This window comes from Aplidium turbinatum, chromosome 4 (genome assembly GCF_918807975.1).
Source record: "Aplidium turbinatum chromosome 4, kaAplTurb1.1, whole genome shotgun sequence".
In the NCBI taxonomy this organism is placed as follows: domain Eukaryota; kingdom Metazoa; phylum Chordata; class Ascidiacea; order Aplousobranchia; family Polyclinidae; genus Aplidium; species Aplidium turbinatum.
The window spans coordinates 30990292-31000361 of NC_137475.1; positions in this window are offsets into that span (position 1 = coordinate 30990292).

Genomic DNA, 10070 nt, shown 5'->3' on the forward strand with positions numbered 1-10070 from the left:
CTTTGAAAAAAAGTAGCGCCGCTACTGCAGACGGGTGCAAGTATAGAATCCGCCACCTTGGTCAACATGACGTCACAAAACGGACGCAACTACTACATAAGGCGTGAAAAAAAGGATGCTGAAAAGCGGCGGAATGAAGGTGATAAAGCGGAATGGATATGGATTTTTTGACAATTGTTTTTACAATAAAAACATTAAACCATTAAACATTAAACTTTTCAGGCGCATAAACCATGACATATTCTTTTAGTTTGCAAAGGTTTAATGATTTTATTGTAAAAATTAAACTGCTGAGTTTTGTCGCTTCTACCTTTTTCTTGACCTTTGCTATGTTGATGTGTATTGTTTTGATATGATGGTCAGAAATAAAAAAACAACTGAACAAAAAATCGTTACAAGTTGGTGAAGTTTAATTTATCACAAGATAAAGCTAGTAATAATTTTGTGCTACTGTTTAATTGATTCTTGTAGATGTATGATCGTGCTTTCCAACGATGGCAAAATTGTTAAAATCCGAGCAGAAACGAGAAAACTACCGCAAGTTTAGTGGAAGCACTATTTACCGATCACAGCAAACAGGAGGTTGCGTATAGGTAGTATAGGCTACTGAATAGTGAATAAGGATCGATTCGCTTTTACAATGCATTGGAAAAAAGTGTCGCCGAGCGGCTACGTTTGAACAACGATTGCCAGTTTCGTAGATAAGATATAAACTTGAAATTTTTCAGGTGCATAAAGCAAGACATTTTTTTCCATTTGCAAAAAATTAATGATTTTATTGTAAAAATTAAATTGCTGAAAATCAGTGCAAATTGGTGAAGTTTAAGTTATCACAAGATAAAGTTAGTTTTTATTTTGTGCTACTGTTTAATTGATTCGGGTAGATATATAATTGTACTTTCCAACGATAGCAAAATTGTTAAAATCTGAGCAGAAATGAGAAAACTACAGCACTTTCAGTGGAAGGACTATTTACCGATCACTGCAAACAGGGAGTGGCTTAAATACTGAATAAGGATCGATTCACCTTTACAATGCATTGAAAAAAAGTGTCGCTGAGCGGCTACGTTTGAACGATGATTGATCGTTTTATAGATAAGATATAAACCTGAAACTTTCCAGGTGCATAAAGCAAGACATATTCTTTTAGTTTGCAAAAATTTATTGATTTTATTGTAAAAATTAAGTTGTTGAGAATCGTTACAAGTTGGTGAAGTTTAAGTTATTACAAGATAAAGCTAGTACTTACTTTGTGCTTTCCTTTAATTAATTCGTGTAGATATATAATCGTGATAATCGTGCTTTCCAACGATGGCAAAATTGTTAAATTCCGAGCAGAAACGAGAAAACTACCGCAAGTTTAGTGGAAGCACTATTTACCGATCACTGCAAACAGGGGGTGGCGTATACTGAATAAGGATCGATTCGCCTTTACAATGCATTGAAAAAAAGCTTCGCTGGGCGGTTAAGTTTGAACAACGATTGCTCGTTTGGTAGATGAGATATAAACATTAAACTTTTCAGGTGCATAAACCAAGACATACTCTTTTAATTTGTAAAAATTTAATGATTTTATTGTCAAAGTTAAATTTCTGAGAATCGTTACAAGTTGGTGAAGTTTAAGTTATTACAAGATAAAGCTAGTAATAATTTTGTGCTACTGTTTAATTGATTCGTGTAGATGTATGATCGTGCTTTTCAACGATGGCAAAATTGTTAAAATCCGAGCAGAAACGAGAAAACTACCGCAAGTTTAGTGGAAGCACTATTTACCTATCACAGCAAACAGGGGGTGGCGTATACTGAATAAGGATCGATTCGCCTTTACGATGCATTGAAAAAAAGCTTCGCTGGGCGGTTAAGTTTGAACAGCGATTGCCCGTTTTGTAGTTAAGATATAAACTTGAAACTTTTCATGTGCATAAACCAAGACATACTCTCAATTTGCAAAAGATTAATGATTTTATTGTAAAAATTAAATTGCTGAGAATCGGTACAAATTGGTGAAGTTTAAGTTATCACAAGATAAAGTTAGTACTTACTTTGTGCTTGTGTTTAATTGATTCGGGTAGATATATAATTGTACTTTCCAACGATAGCAAAATTGTTAAAATCCGAGCAGAAATGAGAAAGCTACAGCACTTTCAGTGGAAGGACTATTTACCGATCACTGCAAACAGGGGGTGGCTTATACTGAATAAGGATCGATTCGCCTTTACAATGCATTGGAAAAAAGCTTCTCTGGGCGGTTAAGTTTGAACAACGATTGCCCGTTTTGTAGATAAGATATAAACCTGAAACTTTCCAGGTGCATAAAGCAAGACATGGTCTTTGCAGTTGCGTTAGATTTGTACTTTTATTGTAAAAATTAACATGCGAGCAAAAATTAAATATCTACAACACATTTAGTTGCAAACGTTTCATATTTTTATTTTTAAAGTTTAATTGGGTAAACTTTTAGTTGAATTGATGCAATTTGGTTAATTTTATGTCATTCTAGGTAGTAAAATTCAACACTCGACCTTGGTTTAATGTTTTTATTGTAAAAACAATTGTCAAAAAATCCATATCCATTCCGCTTTATCACCTTCATTCCGCCGCTTTTCAGCATCCTTTTTTTCACCCCTTAGGTAGTAGTTGCGTCCGTTTTGTGACGTCATGTTGACCAGGGTGGCGGATTCTATACTTGCACCGCCTGCTTACTGCTTACAGTCAGCGTTGCCAGATTGGGCGATTTATCACAAATTGGGCTACTTTCCATATGTGATTTGCGACAAAAAATTGAGCTTGGCGACTTGTGACTTTTGGGCTACTTTTAAATTTGGATTGGCGACAATATAACAAGATTGCGACTTTTTTTACATCGGAAATTTCTTACTAAAGTAAGTTTCGCTTGCAGTCTACTGACAGTTTATTTGTAGTTTACAAATTTTACAGAGCATTCTCATGTTTCCAAGACGTAGCAGGGACATGGTTGAGTGAGTTTCTAGTCTATTCTAGCGTTACGTTATCTCCGTTTTATGTCTTTACAGTTTACTCTTACTGTAGAAGTCACAACTCAGAAGTACTTGAAAAGTAGTGTGCTGAAAAAGTAGTGAGAATCTAATCCGTACCCGATAGAGCCTGCTGTGAATGTGTTTGCTGTACCAGTAACTCTGTTGCTATCCAGTGATGTACGCGCATACAAAAAATATTGACGCCGTCAGCGTAAACGCAAACGTTCGAAAAACTATACGCCGTATGCGTCAACGTAACTTTTAAAAAAAGTTGGCGGCGTCAGCGCATACACTAGCGTAAACTAATTTTGTTTGCTAGGTGCCAAACATTCACACGGTATAAACCACTCGAAACAAACAAGTTTCATTTTGAATTTCCACGAAGAAACACAAGCATCTGAAAGTGTTTATCTGACATTTTGCTGCGTTTTGGTTCCAATATGTCTTTGCCCATTGAAAACATTCTTTCAACTGCAGCGCTGGAAGGTATTGGCGTGTTGTAGCGAAAAAAAAGACATTAAAAAGTATGCGTTGACGCTATGCGCTAAAAAACCGCGAAAACTTTACGGCGTAGCCTCAAGCGCAAACTATCCAAAAAAATGTGGCCGTAAGCGTTAATGTAAACAAAAAGTACATACGTACATCTCTGTTGCTATCTAACACTACATTGTAGATTTTGCTGCTGATATTAATGAGAAAGTTGGCTAAATACAGCAAAACTTTCCACGAAACATGGTTGAAAGAAAAACAGTTTAAGAACTGGTTACAATCGAGCGATGGAGGCAAGAAGGCATGACAAAACTGAGACTAAGCAGTTCTGTTATGAATTATGTCTAACAGAGACATCCAAAAGATTGTAGCTGTGTCAGTGTTAGAACGTCTCACGAGGGGTGTGGAGGGCGCTATAAATTGGGCTACTTTGGGAGCAAATGTGCTACTTTTTTGGCTACTTTTTTTTTCAAAATCTGGCAACTCTGCTTACAGTTTGGTGTACAACTACGATAACTTGGTTCTTAGCAATAAACCCTGCTTAGCCTTTTTTATTTGAACATACTGTTGAAAAGAATAACTCAAATTCACAATAACTAAATGTTCAGTAACACAAATAGTTGTGAATACTGAAAAGTTTGGGTGTTCATCAGGACAATTAGCCTATCGTTTCTACCACTAGTTGCTACGTTCATCTGATGAAATTGATTGGTCGTCACCGCTTCGAATTTTTATGTCTATTGTTGGAAGTTTTTACGTAATTTAACGTGGAAAGTAACCGCTCACACATCATTGGCCAATTTTTAAAATATTGCGTGTTTTATTTTTTCTTGCGTTCAATCGCACTGCAGTATATAACCAGGTGAAATTTTATTTTGTATGTTATTCGCTCTGAGAATGCGCATTGTCATGGTGCGCGAAACGTCAGTGAAGCAATAAACCATCTTGTTTGTTGTTAATTTTTACTTTCAATTTCATCAGATGAACGTAACAACTAGTGCTAGAAACGACAAATAGTTGTACTACTCCAATTTTTAGTCATCCACATTTTCATAAAGTTGGATCATTTCTTCAGCATCCTGTACGGTACCTCACTGACTGCAGTACGGTGGCTGATGCAAAAAACATTACCGGTGTACCCTTATCATTTTTGTGTTGCAGTGTGGACCATTTATCGAAGATCCCAGTGCTTTAATACCGTGCAAGCTCTGTACAAAGTTAAATTTGAAATAAAAAAACTTAAAACCCAGATGTGGTAAAAAAAACCCAGATCTAAGTGGAAAAACCAAGCTCTGACATTTTTGGCAGGCAGTCAGCACAAAACTTGTTCAAAAGCAGGGCTTCTATCAATTTTTATTATTTTTCAATAAATAACTACTTCCTCTTTTTTGCTTGGGCTATTTTAGAGAATAAAGTTGTTCTGATTATTGTCACGCACAAAATACAAATAAATAGTAATGATAATAATAATCGTGTTTTTATTTGCGCCCAATGCGATAACATAGGCTACAGTGCACTGCGATCACAGATGCGATACAACAGACGACAGGAAGCAGTGAAGTAACATATAGTCTTCGAGTCAGCTGCTCCCCTTTTCGCCATTTCCTTTCTTACATTGATCTCTTTACGGGACTGATTGATTACGTTCGCAATTTCGGCTGCATAGCTGAATGGTGAAAGGACGATCGTGGTTCGACGAACGATAGGGTGTGGCACGAAGCAGCTAAATCCGTTTTCGGGATGTTGCTTTACTTCGTTACGTACCACTAACCTAAGTTGTTTCTGATAGAACACAAGGGTCGACTTGCTTCGCTGAGCAAACCCAACATCGGGAGCTCCCACTCTCGCATGTAAGGCAACGTCGACCAACGGGTGTGAGGACTAGCGACCCTCCCCCGAAAGGGCGCCAGTTCGACAAGAGTATGTGACTACTAGGCTGTATCTTTTGCAAGACACTTAACAGGCTAACCTAGTCATATCTACGCTTCGATCGCTAGTCCCCCCGACCCATCTGGGCGAACCTGCCTCAACGTCTGGCCAGTGCACATCCGTGCTCGTTGGTTCAACGTCAACACTTTTTCGGTAGGTAAAGCATACAATATATTCCCACTTACCATCTTTTTTTTACACCAATTAATTGAGCCTTTGCTCCAGATTTTATATAATTTTCGTCTCCCACGAGTATTCAAATCGTCCTTGTAGCTAAGCTTCTCTTCCTCGTGGGAGACCCCAAAGTTTATCCGCTCTGCCTACGGGCAGACCGGGTATAGGAGTTAAACGTACCTGTGTTACGGTCACGTGATGGAGACGTGGGCGCTGCCTGGCTTTATAAAACTTCTGTCGCCCGGCCCGTCGTGAGCTGACCTTTTTGCGTTTGCAGAAAGCAAAGCCCGTCTCCCTGGCCCGTTCCGCCATTCTAACTTTTGCGGACGAGTCGCACAAAATTCTCGATCCACACTTTCCTTCCACAGGTACCTAGACTCCCCAGCCTGGCCCCCGCGACCTAAGCTGGTGGACTTCCCTTCCGGGTGCATCGCCACCCCATAATCACGCCGCTCCCCGCCTCCACGGGGCGTGGCAGGCCGGTTCTTTAAAGTCTCTAACCTGGCTATGTTTATTGTGTTCTTCTCGCCGTGTCAATTATTTTGTATTCGTGCGTCGTTGATCAAAATAAAACAGTTCATCATCATGCCGCTGATTGCGAAGTGGCCACCGTTCAACTATAGATAGTGCTTGATTTCTCTCATGATTATGAACAGTAGGCCTACAATGCTCGAGGAAGCAAATGCTTTCGACATTCGACCCTTTTTAGGGCTATGGCCTGCTGAACTTTATTTCCCAAGACGGCCAGTGAATCCGAATTAAGCATAATATAATTATGTTTGGGTGCAAAAATGATTGGTGAGGTGAAAGTGGTCCACCTACCTTTCGCGTCTTCGCTCCCTGGATCAACTGATCACAGTAATCTTCATAAGCCGATAGCAAAATACTTCTTAAAAGATTAAACTAGCCTATCTTCTTTCGCATTATACATGATTGTTTAAATTTCAGGAGAGGTGATGGAAAGTCAGGTCTGTGTAGCTTCGTTGACATCGAGTGCTTATTATGCATTTTCTTTGATACTTTGCAAATGGGACATTTAAGACTGACGTGGTGGGCAATTTTACGTGCCGCATTCATAGGCTGATGAGAGAGTAAAACCTCATCACTTGTTTTTATTGGAATTAAAGCGGCCAATTCCTGTTCAAATGCGACAAGAACGAACTTGAGCAGTGGGCCTAGCCGCCTATATACGTTTGAAGACTGACCTCCAGGAAAGTGTAACCAATGTTGGCTACAAATTAGATCATATTTGTGTATAAATCAGGTTTACGTACAGTCGTAGGCTAAATCAAATTACACAGTAGACTACATGGAATTAGGTAAACTTGTTGGTATTTGACCAATTTTGAAACTGACAACCAATCCTTTTTTATATTCTAACAATCTAGCTTACCTGACGCAAATTATGTTAACTGTCATCAACAGTTTCTTATCCAAGCAAAAGCTTGGAATGTTGTAGGTATTTTTAATGGTTGAGATAAACTGCTCAGTATGAGCCCACATGGAGTTTAGGTCAAAATCTAGCCGTTGTTTTTTTTTATAAATTCTTTATCAATTACCTTGAAATTTTAGAAATTTTGCAAGCTAGCCTAAATCAAATACATCAGTTGGGACCAAACGCGCATTCTCATCGATTAGGCTTGAATTATTTCGCTAATGATGGACGCTCTTGATAGCCTAACCTTGTTTTATAAAATTAAGTAGGCTATGCTTTACTTAGGTAATAGGTATTTTTCTGTTGACAGTTTTTAAACTTCACAAATGAGGTTAAAATTCCGATATTGGGCTTTGAATTGAAAACTATGTTTAGTATATATTGTTTTTTTCGTTGTGATGGTCAGAAACAAAAACTGCACTAAAGATAGCCCCGGAATCCTAACTTCAATCTCAAATCAATGACCAATGAACCCAATTGTTTCTTCAAAAATAAACACGAATTATACATTTTAATTTGGTAATTAGATTCATGATCTTTAACTATATTTACCTTATCTTGCGTAACGTTTCATTTACACTACATACAAATGAATAACACTCAAAGCCAAGTTCTTTGCTGAATGTTTTTTTCTCGATATTTTCATACAAATCTGTGCAGGATACAAATGAAGTTAAACGATATGTAAGAAATATAATTATTTAAAAGGTGTTTTTCTCAATGCACTTTCATGCTTTACCACCAGCAATCCAACACAACAACATAATTATGGAAAATCGCGCAAACGCGCAGTGGTAAATAATACGAGTTAATCAAGCTTCATTCTGAATACAATCAGGACAGTCATGGGGTGGAAGGATCGTTGCAAATGCATCAAAACATCAGAGTTATTTCATTCTAGAAAAATACATGATTTTAAATGAAGACAATCCACAAATGCAAATAATGAAATGTGGAGACAGCTGCGTTCTTCCCATTTGGTAAAAGTTACGCTGGAGTTTTTGAAATTTTATAATCAACGATGCAATGAAGTTTCGACTGTTTTTTATAAAAAGAAGCAGTTTCAAGTGCATGGTGTGGCAACGACGAATATCGATTGATACAAACATTGTCACAAAAGGTATGGCACAATTTCATGCAAATGACAAAAACATAATTCTTGCGGAAACGCATTCGATTAAAAAACAAAGAGGAACATTATACTTATACACTTGATTTTTTACGACTAAATTGTCGAAGTTGTACTGAACATAATGGACAATGATATTTTAAACGTCATGGCATTTACTACATGTAATAGGCTACAAAGATAAGCATGGCTTTCTTAAAGTAAAAACGTATTTAATAAAAGCTGAGTGATTGGCAGTGATGTTTGCCCAGTGAGCAAACCAGTCTCTTTTAACACTTCTTCAACGTCTGCAGACGTTGAACCAACGTAAAAACAACTAATCTGGTGTACAAACATAGGTAACAGCTGTTTCTTTGTGCAATTGATACTACGTCACGAGACAACGATTTGGCAAATACGCATTTGTCACTTTGACTCTCCAAAACAAATCGCTTGGAAGCGATAAAACACTGAGGAAAAAACTCTAAAAATGTGCTTATTACTACGGCTACTGCAATCAACTGAGAAAAAGCCAATCCGGCATAATGTGAGATTGAATTATTGAAAAAAAAAAAACTGTTAGCTAAATACGCGGTGATGAACATTGCTCATGAGTGCCTTCTCAAACATTATTGTATAAAGTCGAATTTTGGAAGGAAACACTGATTAAAATGTAAAAAAGAAAACACTAAAATTAATTTGAAAACAAAAAGAACCGGTGTAACGGTCCAGGAGTTACTGCGGTCTGAAAGTTACCGTAACTTCTGGACCGCGTATACGCGGTCTGAAAGTTACTGCCAGTCCAGAAGTTACTAAAACAGGGTTTTCAGATTTGACGCTTGCAGCAGATTTGTATAAATGATTTCAACATTGGAAACATGTTGAACTTGAAGACTTATCCACCATTGTATCTTAACAACATGATTTACAGCAGAAACGTAATTGGAAATGAAGCGAAAATAAGTTGAAAGTTAAAAGATGAGTTTTGTACCAGAAATTTTTGCTGTATTGGAATGAAATTTGAATTTGTAACCTAACAATTTACGTAGGCTATCATTTTAACCTGATTTGTTTGTATTATACCATTTGAAGTTGTGTCCGTGCCTTACGTGCGTTGGCAAATAAATTTGCATGGAGAGGTGATTGACTAGATGACCACTTAGCCTATAGTCTTTTACTGTCATCCTGATTGTGCTATAATGTAAGCTACGATTCACAATGTAGTATTATGAGTGTTGTATTGACTCATTGTAGGCTATATGGTTCTGTTGAAACAAATAATTTAATTGATCATCGCTCCAAACATTTCAAAGTTTAAATTGTGGCTATACGTGAATCGGTGGAATTTAATAAGCTACAGGCCTTAATATATCGTGCAAAGTTTGCATTTGAAGGCTGACTTGTTAGCCGCTGGTCTTGAGTTCTAGTTGACGAACATAGTCTTTGACTCTATTTTATGTAGGCCTATTTCATGAAAGTTAAAACCAAAGTTTTGTAGTGAATGAAGCACTGAGCCTATTTTTGGTCTGGTTTTTCATAACTGACGTTTTGAAGAAATATAAAGTAACTTAGGCTACATGTGGGCCAACGGGTAGTCAAAACGCCATCAACCTTCAGTGAGTATAGGCTATCACAGTCTCACACGCGGGGAAGGCTTTAGCTTTTACGAAAGTGTTGAACACTTTGAGATTCCAATGAATTTCCGTTGGACTCCCATCGAAAACACGTGGCACGAAACTTAAAGTCTAGAATTATGGTTTCGTGGTGAGAATGTTTATCCTTGGGTTTCATCTTTCGCATACTTGCAGAGGGTTTAATCTACTGACCAAGTGAAGTTTCAGTCCATTTACAAGTTTTCTCAAAAGAATTTCGAAAAAGCACACTCACTTACAATAGCAGTAACTTTTGGACTGCTTCTGCGGCGTTGCAGTCTGGAAGT